Consider the following 17,708-nt stretch of genomic DNA (forward strand, 5'->3'; position numbering starts at 1 on the left):
TGAACAGTTTGCTACAATATCTACTTAGTGAAGCTAAAGAGCTGTTATTCTACAAGGCATATGCTTGTTTTAATGAGAAGCAGCCTTGACTCTATGATTATGTATCTACACAGAGTGTGATTTTTTTTAACGAAAAATTAAAAGGTAGCACAATAAATAGACATTGAAATTGTAAGCCAGGTCAGAAGGAGTTCTCCCCTGACATCCAAGGATGAGCTAGGATAGAAGACCTCAGAAGCACACAATAATTGTGTAGACACATCTACTCTGACTAGGTGATCAGCAGGCAGACCTGCTTTGCCAAAAGGATCAATTTTAGCTGTTTTGGGTTAAAATTCACTTTACTCTTGAATGCAGGGTTAATTCCATGTTATTATTCTTAGTGTAAGAGTGAAGGGTGGCAGATCTTTACTCACAATACCCCAAAAAGGGAGGTAACTCAAAATTAAACATGGCTAGCTAAGCAGGGAGTTATCATCATGCTAATTTAAGTAAAAGTCAGAGAGGGTGAAGACCCATGTTCTTATTTGTTGTTGAGGGCTCTTATTAAAGAGTACTAGATACCATTTGACTCTCCTCCTCCAGCATTTAAAGGTAGAGATTATCAGACTCAGGTGAGAGTCCTTGTTTTTGTTCAGTGATCACTAGAGCCTAGGTCACTGATGAGCAGGTCTAGGGGGCTGAACTTTAGACTTGGTATGGGAATAGCTCTGCAGTGAAAGGTAATGTAGAAGACATAGCAGCAGCAGTGAGGTTCCCTACTACTCAGTGAAATCACTAAAAGCTGGGCTGAGTGGTGGACTCTCAGAAGACAGCATTGCAGTGAGAGGCAGTGGCCATGACTAAAAGCAGCAGCGGTTGAGCAGTGGCTAGAGCAAAGGTATTGCTTGGCCCCTGTCTCAGGGGTGCGAGGTGAACCCACATGAACATGCCTCTGAATTCTGGGACTTACTTGGCTGACTTTGGTCAACTGTGAGTGGGGTGGAATGGAGGAAAAGGGGAGTGGACATTAGCCTGCCAGGTTTTCACACCAATGAGGCAAGGGACTACTGCTCAAGGTACAGTGGGTTGGATGTTTACTTATGGTTTGCAAAGTAATGGTTCCCAAATTAATGCTGCATTTCCTCTCCCTTTTCATAAAAGTTTTCTTTTGTTCTACATAGACTCCATGAGGAAGTAAGGCCTCTTAGAAGTGCCATGGGTGGTAGCTACTTCTACCAGATTTCTGGATAGGGGCTAGAGCCAGTTCTTTTTTTAAAGTTAAGAGGAACCCGTAGATATAGAACCTGGGCAGAAGGAGTATACTAATACACACACAGCAGCCATTAATTCTTTTGTCTTAAAACAGCTCCTATTGCAGTACATCACAAGAACAACACTTACACATTATCCATTGAAAATGTAAATGAAAACATCAGTGCTAAAATATTTTTCTGTTTCCTGACATATGCTTATAATGTTCATTTTCCTGTGCAAACTTATTAAATTAGTAATTATACATTGGAATTAGTAGCAGGGACACTGTGAAGAAGGGGAAGGATATTATGGGGAGAGCCGATCAGGTCACCTAGCAGGGCAGGGGAGGGGAGCTGAGAGCAGTGGGAGGAGGAGAAGGGTGGATTTGGGGAACAGATGCTATATGGGTCCCAAGGTTTGAGACAATGGCTGGAAGAGCAGAGAGGGTTTAGAGAGCAGGTGCTCCAAGGGAGGGAGGGAACTGCTAGGGCTAGAGGCAATAGGTGGGATAGCAGTGGGGTGTCATGAAGCAGGATTCCTGGGGATCTGGAAGAGATAGGGTCAGAGGAGAGCAGTGGGGTGTCATGAAGCAGGATTTCTGGGGCTCTGGAAGAGATAGGGTGAGAGGGAAGCAGTGGGGAGGGCAATAGGGAGCAAAATATTGAGGAAACCAGGGAGCAGAAGGACTGGAAGCAGTGGTTGCAAAAGGTATTCAGCTGCCAAAATGTGGTAATCCAAGGGTAGCCAATTGCGTGTTTCTTATGAATTTGCCTTTCAGTTTGGTTCTACTCATCTGATTCCTCCTTTATATCAGCAGGTCATGCATGCGTGCTCTGGCCATGGAGAAGGAAAATCACACCAGGGTGACTGAGTTCATCCTCTCAGGGTTAACAGACAGTCCGCAGATGAAGGCTCTGTGCTTTGCGGTGTTTTAGCAATGTATCTTGTTATCCTGATGGGGAATCTTGGGATGATCATACTAATCAGGCTGGATTCTCAGCTACACGTTCCCATGTACTTTTTCCTCAGCCACTTGTCTTCTCTAGATTTGAGTTATTCCTCAGTCATCACTGCTAAAATGCTGGTGAATTTCTTAGCAGAAAAAAAACCACATTTCCTACCCCGGCAGTGCTGCACAGATGTTTTTATTTGTCCTCTCCAGAAGCACAGAGTGCCTCCTTCTAGCCATGATGGCATATGACCATTATGTGGCCATCTGTAAGCCACTGCTCTACATGGGCCTCATGTCTCCGAGCTTGTGTGCCCAGCTGGTGGCCAGCTGTTATCTTGTTGGCTTTGTGAATGCTATGATACAAACAATTTCTACATTTAGATTATCCTTCTGCAGCTCCAGCATCAATCATTTCTTCTGTGGCACCCCCCCCCCCCACTTCTAGTGCTCTCCTGCTCCAACACTCACATCAGTGCAATGGTGCTCTCTATATGTGCTATGTTTCTGGGCATATTCATGTCAGTGGAAATTCTTGTTTCCTATAGTTTCATTGTTTCCACCATTCTGAAGATCTGCTCTGGTGAAGGGAAACTCAAAGCATTCTCCACTTGTGCTTCCCATCTGATGGTGGTTACCATCTTCTATGGAACCACAGTCTTCTTGTATCTGAGACCTAGTTCCAGCTAGTCAATGGGCCAGGAAAAGTGGGCCTCTGTTCTACACAGTGGTGATCCCCATGCTGAACCCCTTGATTTACAGCCTGAGGGACAAGGACGTGAAGGTTGCCCTGAGAAGGATTCTACAGTAGAAGATACTTTCTTGAAGGAGGTGAAGATTTGCAAAAGATGCTGCTAGTTCTTTGATCACAATATTGAAACAACTGAGCAAATCCATGTTGACAAAAAATACACTGTAGTTCCCAAAATATCAGGATAAGATCTTAGCTTTCCTCTAAAGGATAAATGCTGTTCTTAGTTGTCTGTTACAGCTATCCCCCTATTCCATTTTGTTTCTTACAGCTGTCCCCATACTCCATTTTGTTTTTGTTCTCCTGTGGCTTCCCCTCCCTGGCTGTTAAGTTGTTTACCAGGGCCACTGCCCTTCTCAAAGGGAGGGCCCCTTATAGTTGTTTACCAAGAGCCATTGCCCTTCTCAAAGGGAAAAGGCGGTTAATCCTGGCGGAAAAACTGCCCCGAGTTTGCCTTTAAAAACAACATTGGTTAAAACTAAGATTCAAAGGTCCTCTATTGCTGCTGGTTTGATCAGCCAGGGTTCTGGGGTCCTTTCTACCGCTCTCGTTTTATTTTTGAGCGTACCCCAGTTTTGGAACCCCCACCACGGAAGAACGAATTGCTGGCCGAAGAATCTCCTGATTTTAGACCGTACCTAGCCTTCTTGATGTTCTTGTTGCTTTTACCCTCTGCTGCTTCCTTGGGCGTGGATAAGAATCCCTCTGTGAAACTCTCTATACTTTTATTTTTATTATTTTAGCTGCTGGCTCCTGTCTCCCCAGCACACAGACTGCAAGCTAAACCTTGGTCTGTGTCTTAAACTCTACTAAAACTCCGCAGACTAGTTTGCTGCTAAAAATAAGTTTGTGCTGATGCTAAGCTCGCTCCTGTGGGCTTGCCTATGGGGCTCTCTGCTTGCAGTATATCCACTGCTGCAAGCCACCATCCCTGGACATACACTCTGCCCTGTAACTTCCCCAGAACATAAGGTGCACCATAGGTTTTGTTTTCTTGTTTCATAAGTCATAGATTGTTAAAGTTAGAGCTTGTAAGGTTTCACCTCCTTGTTATAGTCTGCGCTCTGTGGTCCGTATAGTTGCTTTTTAGTTTGCGAGAATGTGATATTTGTTGTTTTGCTGTTTTGGTTAAGATAGATATTTTTGCTGCTTCTCCCTTGTATAACTTTGTCTGTTTTTCCCCCGCTCGCAACTCCTTGCCACCCGTTGCTTCTCTGGTCTCTTTCTGTTACAACTCCTTGCTGCCACCGAACTGGCCCAAACCCTTCTGTTTCTCCCCTGTTAACAGTTGTCTGTTTGTTTTTTCTTCCCATACATATCTCCCCTCTTGTGCTTTAAACCTCGTCTCTAGCCCGTTGTCCTTACCTCGCCAGGGCTTCAACAGTGTCTCGCGCTTTCCATCACACGCTCCTTTTCTCAGTTGCCATAATTCATTCACTCCCTCCGCCCCCCTTCACTGTTCCTTGACCAGCTTTTAGTACAACTCTTGACTATCACAGCCTGACAAATTAAGTCAGTATTATACGCCGTTGCATAATTTCAGCTTATCACCCATATGCTGATATACTTTGTATTTACATCTAATACTATTTGGTTACATTGTATATAAGCGGTACCAACCATTAACATATCTATCTATAAAGACTTGTTAACCATTTTATATAGAAGCTACCAATTTATTTTGCATTTCTTTTTGGTATGTTTTGCATTTCACACTGTATCTAGAATTGTTCCTATATAAAGTTGAGTTGCTTATTGACTGTACTGTATCCTATTGTGCTGAACCCCACTTACTGTACCCCAATGTTAGAACTCCCTACACTGTTCAGTAAGAACCCCCCCATCATTGTCTATTGTAAACACCCTATACACCCCATCCCTTCATATTTTATTGTTAAATTCCCACCCCTTCCTTTTTTCCTTTAATAAAGAAATTAATTGGCACCCCACCTGTGTGGTAATTGCTCCCCAAGATCCCATATACCTGCTGGCAGGGACAAAATTGGCACCCCACCTGTGTGGTAATTGCTCCCCAAGATCCCATATACCTGCTGGCAGGGACACTAGTGACAAAATAGTTTGAAGTAGGAAGGGAAAAGCCACCAGGACTGATTTTGATATTTGGAGAGATTTTAAATTTGGTTGATGAAGGTATCTGTGTTGACATAATATACTTTGAAATCTGGAAATTATCAATGGAGAATCATAGAATTTCCAGTGTGCTGTAGTGTTTCTAATGGGTTCTGCGGGGATCTGTTCTTGGTTTGACTGTCAAAAATATCTTTACTTGAGTATCTTTGGAGTATCGTTCCTTCAATGATCTGGAAAAAAACCATAAAATAATTTCTGGTAATCTTTGCTGATGACTCCAGGACTGGTGATGTGCTAAATAATGATTGAGGGGAGGTCACTTGTACAGAGGGATCAGGAAGTTGTGGTAATCTGGCCTCAATCAAATGTATTTCAGTACAGCTGAATGTAAGGTCATACTTACAGTATGGTATGATACTTACAGGATAGAGTGATGGACTGGCACTCAAAAGACATAGGCTCTCTTTCTGATTCTACCACTAAGCTGTTGAATGACTTTTGATGAGACACTTTGCCTGTCTATGCCTCAGTTTCTCCATCTGTACAGCAGTGATAAATATACTGACCTCCTTTGCTTTGAGAGCTGCTGAAGAAAAGTGCTATATAAGGGCTAGGAATTATTATTTTATTATCCTGGAAAACAGTGACTCTGAAAAGGACTTAGATCAAAATGAATAATCTCCAGGTGGTTTGTTTGTTGCTAGGGATTTTCCCCCACATTTTCCAGTGTATTTTTTTCCTTATTCCGTTCTGTCACTTTTCATAATTTCCTCAACTTTTGAAAGTAACAGGAGGCACTGCTACACAGAGACAAAAGCCCACTGTATGGACATGGATGGCCTCGGTCAGCAGACTTGGGCTTGCGTAGTTTGGGCTGCTGGGCTAAAAATTGCTTCGTAAATATGCGGGCTCGGGTGAGACCATCCAGCCCAAGCCCAAGCAATTTTTCAGCAACAGATCCTGAGACTCTGACACAGGCTAGTCATGTTTTTTTTATTCTTGTGTAAACATACCTAGAGCAGAAAAAGGTAACATGTAACTCAGCCATTATGTGACTTTCAAAACTTGTTCTTTTTTGCCATTCAATAACTTGCAAAATTGGAGCTACAGTATGTGGAAAGAGAACATGATAAAAAATATTAAAGGAAAATGGAAACAAACAAAAAAATCATGTGAGGCTACAGATTACATTAATTCCTTTGTATCCCATGGCAAAAATTAAAAATAGAGGGGAGATAGGAAAAAAAAGGGGAGAAAAGAGAAAAAAATATAAAAGTTTTACATTTCAGTTTTTCTAAACTAAAAATTTCACTGAAAACATTTCCCAAGAAAAAATACTGTTAACAAAGGCTCAATTTTTGGTGGGAATATGTGCAGGGCTGAGAAAAGCGTGCCTCACTTTATGATTGCCCGGCTTGAGACACCTTAAAAGAATCAGATTTCCAGGGGGTGACAACTCAGCACTTTCTGGTCTGAGAATACTTCACAGTGGTTGCTATAATTAATTCCCAGCTCAGAGATGCTCTCTAATTGCTTAGCTTCAAGTACATCATGGAGGGTCAGATGTTTTGGAAAGATCTGCTGTCATAAAAATAAACACTCCTGCAACAACCAGGACAGGCATGTTTTCATCACTCCTGGGTTTGACATCATTATCTTTCCACTCAGTTAGATTAAATTGTACAGCACAAAATAATTAATGGTCCAATGCTGACAGCAGAACAGAGGTGAATCTGGGTTATTTATATGATGTTTGAACAGCCTTTTTCAGTGATTTCTGCTCCTCAGGAGATGCTCCACTCTCCAGACTGGACTCTATACACCAACAAATTGTGAGTAACGTTCCTGAGTCAAATTCATCCATGAGGTACATGCATGGTGGTCAATGGATTACACCAGGGATAAAGTTAGCCTTGTTGGTTTAAATAAGCTTGCTGACTATTGAACATAGGGAAAAGACTGTCACATTATTGTTGAAAAAACAAGTAAATTGTTGCTTTTTTAAAATTACTTTTGTTAGTTTGTTTTGTGAGATCACTAGCTCAGCACCCTTAGCTGGCCAGGCTGATATCAAGGGACAAGCCTCTTTCACAAGTGTTGCACTTCACTGTGTAACCCTTCTGCCCCTCTGAGTTGGCAGCAATAAGGGCCGGGTTCAGCATCCAGGGGTTCTGTTTCAGTAACACAATGCATAACCGGCTCAAGCCCCCACCCAGTGACCTGGGACACTTACATACCACACCCTCCTGGGCGCCTCTAGGAGCAATCTTCCCTCTCACAGCACGGATCGTGTGTAGCAAAATCTTTTAATAAAAGAGAATCCAATGCGCATCCCATTGGGGAAAACACCCACAACAGAGTATAACACAAACCATAACCACCCCCAAGTACATTTAAGCAATGTCCTTTCTCCCTTAGGGTCTTAAGTTCAGTCACTCCAAAGTCACAACCCAAAAGTCTTGGTCAATGCCACCCAGATTCAAATCTATCTGTACAGGTCCCTCCCCAGCCTGGGTGAAAGGGGCACCTTACATGGTCCAGGGCAACTGCCCTGCCCTCCTGTTCTGCTTCTGCCTTCTCCACGAATGCTTCGCCTTACCAGCCGCTCCACTCTGCTCCTCAGCCGTCCTCACAAACTGCTCGGCCTCCACCAGCTGCCCCAGTTGTCCCTGCAAACTGCTCGCTCCACTCGCTCTGTGGGCTGCTCCACCTGTCTCACCAGCTACTCCGCTCTGCCAGCCGCTTCTGCTCCACCAGGTGTCCCGTGGTCCGCTCCAGCCATCCCCACAAACTGCTCCACTCTGCCAGTTGCTCTGTTCCACAGTATGCTTTAGGCTTCCCCACTATTAGCACAAGTATCAGTGCTCCAGCTCAGTAATTTCAGCTCTTAGTGGGAAGCCCCAGTGCTAGTGCACCATTAGCCCAAAGTGAGTTCAGCTCAGCAACCTGTAAATCTAAATCTTAAGGGAATAAAAAAATCCACTCTGACATTCCACAATGGAGAGAGGAAGGGTGGAACTGGTACTTCTGGCTCCACAAGGAGACTGCACCACCAAGCACAGATACCTGTCCCCAACCTCTCTCCATTTCACTTGGGTTTGGAACCCATGTCCCTGGCTAACAAGTACCACCCAACTAGGTGAGTCATTGTCTGTCACAAGCAGTCCCCACAGCTTGGCACCCTGGGATGGGGTAGGCGTGCCTATGCAAATATTTGAGACTTCACATTCCGGACATTCTTTCCACACTTCCACACTTCCCATAATTCACCACCAGATGTCAGGGTACAGCTTATCCTGACTCTGCTTACAAGTGCAACTGCATCTGTATTCCCCCTCAGTGATTCAAGTAAGGCATCCACTCTCAGGCTTCCTGCTCCCAAGCTGTTGTTTTTCTTGGGTGGAGACCCACCATGGTATTACCAGGCCAAACAGTTCCCTGCCTTCCTTGTGTTATTCCCAGCAAGAAACTCTGCCTAAGGAGGCCTGCTTCCTTCATCTTCAGAGGCTGAACAGTGTAACTGCCCACTGTTAAGCTACTACACAGTTCTTTCTATGCAAGCTTATTTATTCGTTGATTAACAGCATTAGAGAGAAACATATAACAAACAATAAAAGGCCCTAATAAGCTAATGCTAACAAGCTTACCAGAGATCACCGTAAGTCTGACATGGGTCCTGGAAGGAGCAATCCTTCGAAACCTCACCATCAGATCTCTTCTATGGTCACAAGTTCAGAATAACTTCAGTTCACAACTAGCACACTTATGAAAAGTTTAGTCCATCCTTCATTCAGTTTGGGGGGTCTTGATCTAGAGTTTCCAGGTGCAGGACAATAGTCTCTCTTCCCAGAACATAGCTTCAAAACGCTAGCTTCAGAGAGGAAAGTTTGTTATTTCCCTTCTCCCAAGTACTTTCTAGGAAATCCACTTCACGTGTTGTCCCAAAAAGCCCTTTGAAGTTCCTAATACTTTCCAGATATTGCATTAGTCAGTCTCCTAGAGATGTTATATACTATTCCACAATAGCACATACACAATTGCTTTTTTTATACAAAAAACCCACAAAAGTTCTATAAAGTTTCTCCATGATACTGTAGGATATCTGTCTGTCACCACCTCTATCTGGCAGGACTAATGTCAAGGCTCAGGTCTCTGTGAGGTCACTAGTTCAGTACCTCCAGCTAACTGGGTTGATGTCAAGGCACAGGCCTTTGTGATGGCATTCATTCACTCTAGCTGCTAGGCTCATGTCATGACAGGGGTGTCTCTGAGATTACCTATTCAGCACCTCTAGCTTGCTGGGCTAACATCAAGGGACAGGCCCCTGCGGATATGTCTACACTGCAATTAAATCCCTGCAGCTGGTCCATTTCAGCTAACTTGGGCTTGCAGGGCTTCGGCTGTGGGGCTATAAAACTGCAGTGTAGACATCCAGGGTTGGACTGGAGCCCGGGCTCTGGGATCCTCCCATCTCATAGAATCCCAGAGTTTGGGATCCAGCTGGACCCTGAATCAGCTGACATGGCCAGCTCTGGGCATTTCATTGCAGTGTAAACATACCTGTGAGGTCACAGGCTCAGGCTGGTCTGGGATCAAGACATATGCCTCTATGAAGTCACTAGCTCAACAGCTCTAGCTGGTGGGATGATGTGAAACTTGTCTGTGAGAGTACTGGCTCAGAGCCTGTGGTTAATACACAGCAGGCCAAAATGGGACTTGGATCTCACCAATAATCTTGTGTGCTGGTCTCCTGTGGTGAGGAGCTATCAAGTGCAAAAAGATATGACATCTGGCAGAGAATGTGGACGAGACCACACATGTATCTGGTAAGCAGTGCATTTGCTCCAGGACGCCTGTTGTGTGTTCCACTTCCGATTCTTCTGACGGATGATAAAACCTCATTTCACCATCCAGTGAAGAGGAAGAGAAAAGAGAAGCTCCAGGGGGCCTTAGCTTCCCCCAAGCCCAGGGGAATGAGACAAGGGGGAACTTATCTCTGCTTTTAGCAGCAATGGGGAATCTGCATTCCTGCTCATCCCTTACACATTGGCTGCTATCTGGTCCTATGCAGGTCAAGGGCATAATTCTGTTCAGACCAAGCTAGAATTAAGATCTCTCTCTGGCACCATGCAAATGGTTTTGTAAAAGTTACTGGTAGCCCCCCCTTAACAGCTTGCAAGCAGTCAGTAGGGGGAAGCAGAAGCCTCAAGTACGCAGTAACCTGAACTTTTGAACTATCTTTTCTCTTCTACCTCAAAGCAGAGAAAACTTGCTTCAAACCAGTTTTTACTAACCAAATAACAAAGTGCAGGGTTTGACACCTACCAATCAAGTGTTAACATGCAAGGGCTTTGTCTAAAAGTATATAAAAAGCTTGTAAAATTTGTATAAAACAAAGTCTTTTGTACCAAGGTACAGGGCTCTCCTTTCTTCTGCAGAATAAAGCATCTTTTCCTTATCCCTGTCAGGCTGTTACTGGCTCTCAGCTAGGCAGACCCAATATTTCGGTAACAGTTTCTGGCGACTCAGATGGGAATCTCCTAGCTCAAACATCGGACTCCAAACGGCTGTGGCGAACTAGAAGCGGCGCCACTGGGGTGCTTAACCCCTCTTCCTCACTTCACCGCGGCCCCTGGGGTTCGTGCTCCGATAAGGTGAGCCCTAATAGGATAAGGAAACGCTATCTAGTTCTGGTTTGCTATCTGGTTCTGGTTCTGTTCTGGTTAACCGGTTACTGTTTTTCTGCTCTGTTCATTTGGGCGATAGGTGTGTGGACGGAACTGAACCTCTCGTTCGTAATTCCTCAGGGCGGAAACCATAGCATGCAATGAAGCTCTGAGGTCGAATTAAAATCCTTCTGTACCATCCCCTGTAGCAGTCAATGTAATAAAAATAAAAAATTCTAAATTAAACCATAATTCCCTCTTTTCTCTGTGTAATTCTCTGTTTAAGTGTCAAAAAACAAATGGGTGGGTCTCTGGGTAAACCCTCTAAAGATAGCCTTTTGAATTATATGTTAAGTAAATGGCCCCTGCCCAGTGCTCAAAAAAAAAAAGTCAAAAAAGCGCTTTTTAGAACTTTTCACCCAAAATTGGCCAGCCCTGGGAACTGCATGGCCCAAGTTTGGCTCCTTTAATATTCCGACTCATTTAACCCCTTTGTGCCTGATATTAAAGAATCAAGCGCCAGGTCAAATGGACTATTGGTTTTTGTGGGACGATGAGGTTCATTGTTGCTTGAAGAAGGTACAAATCCAGGCCCCTCTATTCCCGAAAGCTTCTGCCTCTCACAAAGCTGACTTTTGGGAGGATATTCCTCCCATGTATTGTCCTAGACCATGGCCACCCCCGGCAGTAATGCCACGGGCTGTGGTGGACCTGGTTCCCTCCTCTACAGGGCCCAAAACAGCAGCCCCGCCACCAAAAACTAAAAAAGTCGCAATTCAAGTTAATAAATCAACTAGTGGAGCGACGGGTAGTGGGTACACTTCTTCTCTGACCACCGTCCTTAGTCCGTCTCGTATTAGACAGAGAGTAGTCTATAAAAAAAATAGTTAATATCCAGGCACCCCTTCGGACCATCCCGGTACGCACTACAAATAAAAAAGTTGTAAACCGTTATGCCCATGTCCCTTTTACTACTGCAAATCTTATAAACTGGCAAACCACTACGCCTCGCCTCAAAAAGGATGCAGACGTCATTCATAGGCAATTCCGTGCCATTTTCCAGTCTAATAATCCTAACTGGCAAAATGTGAGCCAACTTTTAGATTGCCTACTGTGCAAAAAGGAGAAAGAGTGGGTCTTATGGGGGCCCGGAAGGCTGCGGAGGCTGCCAGTGACAGGCATAATATTATAGCTCTCACTAACCCTACTCAATAAGATGCAAATAATTCAACCCACCAGGCAAATCTAAAAAAATTCCTAAACTATATTTTAACAAGTATAAAACAAGCAGGAGAAAAAACCTCTAAATTAGTCTAAAGTCCATAGTACTGTGCAAGGGAAAAAAGAACACCCTTCCAACTTTTATAAACGACTTTATAAAGCATTTTATGCTAATATAAACCCCAAGGCTACGAACACACAGTCCACGGTCAAGCTTGTTTTTATCTCTCAGTCAGCTCCGAATATTAAGAAGCGGTTGCAGCAGCTCGAGGGCGCTAAAAAAAATCCCTAAAAAAACTGGTAAGCGTGACCACCTGTGTGCCTCACACAAAAAATAAAGTACAAAAAACCAAACTGGTAAAAATGCTAGCAGCCCTTGTAAACGCTGGGAGTAAAAAACAAGAAAAAAAGCGGGAACCCTCCAGGTGGCAACCAAAAGCAGATCACGGGGTGGGGGGGGGCTTTCATAAATAGATAGCTAAGGGTTAATGTTTCTTTTACCTGTAAAGGGTTAACAAAGGGAACCAAACACCTGACCAGAGGACCATAGGAACTGGATTTTTTCAAAGTGAGGGAGGGAACTTCGGGTGTTTTTGCTTTGTTCCTGTTTGTTTCTCTCGGCTATGAGAGAGAGTTTTTCTTCTATGCTCAGCTTCTTTCTACCTTCTGGTACCAAGTGTGAGTACAAAGGAAAAGCAATAGATTATTTGTTTTTGTCTTACATGTGTTACTTGCTGGAATGTTTCAAATTGGATATCTTTTGACTCAGACTGTTAATTCATATTTTCTTATAAGCAATAGCCCTGTATTTGTATCTTGATGCAGAGATTCAGTTATTTCTTAGGTTTTCTTTCTTTTGATATTAACTTTTCTTTTTTAAGACTGTTTGAGTTTTCTCTCTGGAGGTCAAGGAACAAGGGAGAGATTCTCTTTGGATTGACTCGAGGTAAAGCTTTGCAGCACAGAGAGTGGTGGTGAGGAAGAGAAGGATCATCTCTGTTTCCTTTATTTGTGGGATTTGTCCTTTGTGGAATAAGGAGACCAGGCTTCTGGTATTGTGCATGTAAAGAGATTTACATCAGTCACTCTCATTGTTAGCCAGAAGGAAGTCTGGGTGGAGAGGGAGGGGAAGGAAGTGGAGTATTCCCTTGGGGTAGCTCAGAGCTTCTCGGGTCTTTGGGGGTTCCCCCAGGGAAAGGTTTGGGGGAGACCCGGGAGAGTTTATCAGGAGCTCAGAATCCTGATTGGTGGCAGCGAGATAAGATCCAAGCTGGTAATAAGCTTGGGGGAGTTTCATGTTAAGCTTCTCAGTTTATGAACGCTAAGGTTCAAATCTGAGTGGAAGCTATTACAGGGCCCCCAAGCCACACTAATAAAATGGCATTACTGTAAGCAGCTTGGCCACTGGAAAAGAGAGTGCCCAAACCAACGTACTGGATGACAGCCCCAACCTCAACACCAAATGGCTATAAAAAAACAAACGCTGTCAATAGTAAAAAATAACGGCAACCCGGAGGTCCACTTGTTACCTATTAAAAAAACTTTACCACTTATGTTTGTTCCTCCACAAACCCCCAGGTTTGTTTAACTCTGGAAAAAACTGCTTATTCTTGTCTTTTGAACTCAGGGGCTGCCCTTTCTACTGTTACTGCCAAGCCAAAAAAAAAACCTTACAAATAAAAGCATTCCGGTAATGGGTATAGACAAAAAGCCATTTAAGTGTCCTTTATTGCAGGAGGCTGCTGTAAAAATCTCCGGTATCTCAGCCTCCCATGCATTTTTGCTAGGTCCTAATTCCCCAGTTAACCTTCTGCGCAGAAACCTGCTGTGTAAACTACTGTAAACAGGTTGGGACTCACCACCCACGGTGCCTCCTGCTGGTGACTCCGGGAATTAGCTCTGTCCAGTGGAGCGCCCCCTCCTGATGGTGTCCCATCCGTTGTTCTGCCCTCGGTTGGCATCTCTGGACCTGCGTTGCTCCCTGCTCAGCGGCATCCTCTTCAAGGCCACTGCCCTCCGGCAGTGCCCCTTAGTCTATCCGCACCCCTTCCGGGGGTTGATAATCAGCAGTCCCACATTCCAGTCACAATATGCAACCATGTCCAATCGCCCTCTGTGTCTAATCCCTCTTGGCAGGGATCTGGCGTGGTGTAATGGTCGCTCCCTATGGCCAATGGCTGGGTGTACTGCAAGGAGGAAGGGGGACCAGGCCTGCCCTCTACTCTGGGTCCTAGCCCAGGGACCCTCTGGCATCAGCCTCGCTGTCCTCCTCCTTATCCCCTCCTCAGTCTGTTTCCCTGGGCCGCTTCCCCTATGGCCTCTTACACCCACTAGGCCCTTTCCCTCAGGGCCTGCAGCCTGGCGGCTAGGGGCTAGAGCCTTCTAGCCTCCCTGAGCCTGCCCAGCACTGCGCTATCTGCAGTGCTAGTCTCTCCCTCCCCCCCCCCTTTGGAGACTGATCTTTCCCTGTCAAAGGCCTGGGACAGACTGACTGCTCCCTTCTCTGGGCAGCCTTTATATACATCTGAGCCTGGCCCTGATTGGTTCCCTCCAATCCGGGCCCTGATTGGCTCACAACAAGCCCTTTGCTGATTGGCTCCCTGGGCTGCACAGGCCCCTGGCCTGCCACAGCCCATTCTGACAGGGAATGGAGTAGTCTGCCCCACTATACTATGTGCTCAAATCTTCTCTTCAACTAACAAAATCATTCTTCGGTTGCCTCAGAATCAACTCCCCCAGCTATGTGCTGCATTAACTTAGGCTACCGAGGACCCGATTCGGCCTGCGGTCCCAATAAAACTGCCTGAATGACACAGACAAAAAATACAAGCCTCCCTGTGGGGCACTTCAAAGGCAGACTTGGGCACTCTCCGGACAAAGCCGGTACAAATAACCCTAAAGCCAGACATTAACATTCCTTGAATTCGTCAGCATCCCATCCCCCAAAAAGCTCTGTTGGGCCTCCAAAATCTTATCAACACATTCCTGCGGTTGGAAGTGTTAGTTCTCACTAAGTCCCCCTTCAACACCCCCATTCTGCCTATTAAAAAAACCTAACCTAAATCCAAAAAAAACCCGGTATACCGATTTGTCCAGAACTTGCGTGCAGTAAATAAAGTCGTTCAGGCTAGACACAATATGGTACTTAATCCTCATACAATCCTGACTGCCATTCCAGCAGGTACTGCTTGTTATTCAGCAATAAATTTGTGTAATGCCTCTTTCAGTATTCCTCTAAATCGGGACAGCTGAAATATCTTCGTATTTACATAAACAGACCCAAAAACCAAAAAAGTAAAGCAGCTGACCTGGACTCGGCTGCCACAAAAATATGTTAAATCGCCAACTACCTGTTCAAATGCAAGAGCAAAACACTTGAATTCATCACACCCAAGTTAAGCTAGCCCCTAGGCCGGGGCCAAAAGCAGACAACTCTGGACCTTGAGGGAGCCCTGCCAGCTCTTCCCACCACTACCCAAAAAAGGCTAAAGCAGACAATACCTGCCAAACTAAGCCTTTCAAAAAACTAAAGCTTCTGTTCCAACAAAATAAGTTCTAAAACTTTACAGACTATAAATTTCTGGGTGATGGTATAATAGTTACTTGCTTTTAGTTTGCCCTTTGTACATGCCAGCCCCCACCTAGCGGTTAAATCTTTACAGCGACTGGCCACATTGGGACACCTGTCTAACTGCTGGCTGTACCACCAAACTCGTTCTAAAAAAAAATATGGTTGTGGGGTGTTCCTGCAAATCTCTCCAAAGTACTCTCTTTACAGGTAGTGCAAAAAACTAAATGGGCATGGGTAAAAAAATACCAGTATAATAAATATGGGAAGGTGTCTAAAGTTTGGCATTATTATTGGGTGGCTAAGGGGGTTCCTCTTTTTAATATCCTTAAAATTGGGTATAACCTACCCCTTTGTTTAAAAAATACTAAAAAAATTAAAAAAAAGGTAGGCTACCTTCCCCTTAAGGCCTGTAACCAAACCCTTCAGTTCGATGTCGGAACTGGAACCTTTTCCCCTTTAAATACTTCTAAGAATGCACAAACGCCCCCTTGCCTCCTACATGGGTCTTTTACTGTGAAATCAACAGACATACTTTATAAAAAAAAAATTGTTCCTCTCGTTCCTCCCATTGGGCCCCATAAAGAACACACATACATTTTATATAAATATTTACTCTGGCATTGTGTTGCCTCACCCATCCCTTAAAAAAATGTCTGAATGCCCACAACCCATGGAATCGCTTGGAAGTTTTAAAGCTAATTTGTTTGCTATTATATATTGTAAAAACATCCTAAATGCTACCCATGCCCTAAAACGCTTAAATATCTCCCATTAAAGGTGCCAGAACCGCATAATAGGTACCTCCAAGCAACGAAATGTGTCAGTGACCCAGCGCCACCAAGTCGCGGATTATACCCTTACCCTCTATTTAAAACCCCCCGGCTTGTATTTTATCTATGGCCATAGCGCCTAAAAGGCTGTCCCTCCCGGCTGGCAAAGTCAGTGTGGTATGGCCCGGGTGCTGCCTAATGTTCAAATCAACAGCATGTTAAATTCCAGTCAAATTCTTCACCTGGAAAGCTATTCTCACAAGATTTTTACTCCCTCCATAAGGACTAAAACCAAGCACACCAAAAATCCCTTAATTGTCAGGCAAAGAGAATTCCATTCCTTTGTTTGTGCACTCATTCCTGGAATAAAAATAGCTAAACTAAAAAATGCAATTGTAAACATTTCTACAACACTCAAAAAAACAGCTAGTGGATCAATAAACACTTTTCAAAAATTGCAACAAAAAATTAATAAAATAGCAAAAATAACTATGCAAAATAAACGTATGCTAAATGTCATAAATGCTAAATTGCGGGGGGGCTTGTGCTCGCATAAAAAAATGCTGTTTTTATGTTAATCACTCTGGCTTAATTAAAAAAATTTACAAGCTATTAAAAATACTGCTGTTGTTTTCCATGCTGTATCTCTTAATCACACCTTTAATTTTAAATACCTCCTCCCAAACCTTGGGTAATAGTTTACTAGCCTTTTCCAAACAATTGTAAAATAAATTATTTTCCTTCTTTTTCTTCCTATGTATTGTTTAAATAGTAATGCAATGTGCAAAACGTCTGTGTAATATTGTAACCAAAGGCTCTGCTGTCCGTAAAAAAAACCCCAATACCTCTCTCTTCAGCTTAATCGCAAATTGCGTAACGGGCCTGACAATTTGGGTTTGTCAGGCCCGAAGGAAAGACTGTAAAAGTTACTACTAGACCCCTTTAACAGCTTACAAGCAGCCGGTAAAAAGAAGCAAAAGCCTCACGTACACAGTAACCTGAACTTTTAAACTATCCTTTCTCTTCTGCCTCAAAGCAAAGAAAACTTGCTTCAAACCAGTTTTTACTAACCAAATAACAAAGTGCGGGGTTTAACACCTACCAATCAAGTGTTAACACGCAAGGGTCTTTGTCTAAAAGTATATAAAAAGCTTGTAAAATTTGTATAAAACAAAATCTTTTATACCAAGGTACAGGGCTCTCCTTTCTTCTGCAGAATAAAGCATCTTTTTCTTATCCCCGTCAGGCTGTTATTGGCTCTCATCTAGGCAGACCCAATATTTTGGTAGCAGTTTCAAGAAAACCTGACGCTATTTTATACCAGCCTATTGCATGCTGCTGCTAACTGACCTGCAGCATTTGGGTAAAATTCAAAACAATGCATCAAGTCCCTATCTGAACAGGATCAGCATGTGCTATGGTAAAAATTACAAAGATATCCTTGTGCTTCAAG

The 17,708-nt window shown here is 43.9% G+C and overlaps 1 pseudogene; it reads left to right on the plus strand.

Moving 5' to 3' along the window:
• Positions 1-2,075: 2,075 nt before the first annotated feature.
• LOC116821755 (olfactory receptor 5AP2-like) lies at positions 2,076-2,996 on the plus strand (annotated as a pseudogene).
• The last annotated feature ends 14,712 nt before the right edge of the window (positions 2,997-17,708 follow it).

Source organism: Chelonoidis abingdonii, chromosome 4, assembly GCF_003597395.2.
Source record: "Chelonoidis abingdonii isolate Lonesome George chromosome 4, CheloAbing_2.0, whole genome shotgun sequence".
NCBI classification, from domain to species: domain Eukaryota; kingdom Metazoa; phylum Chordata; order Testudines; family Testudinidae; genus Chelonoidis; species Chelonoidis abingdonii.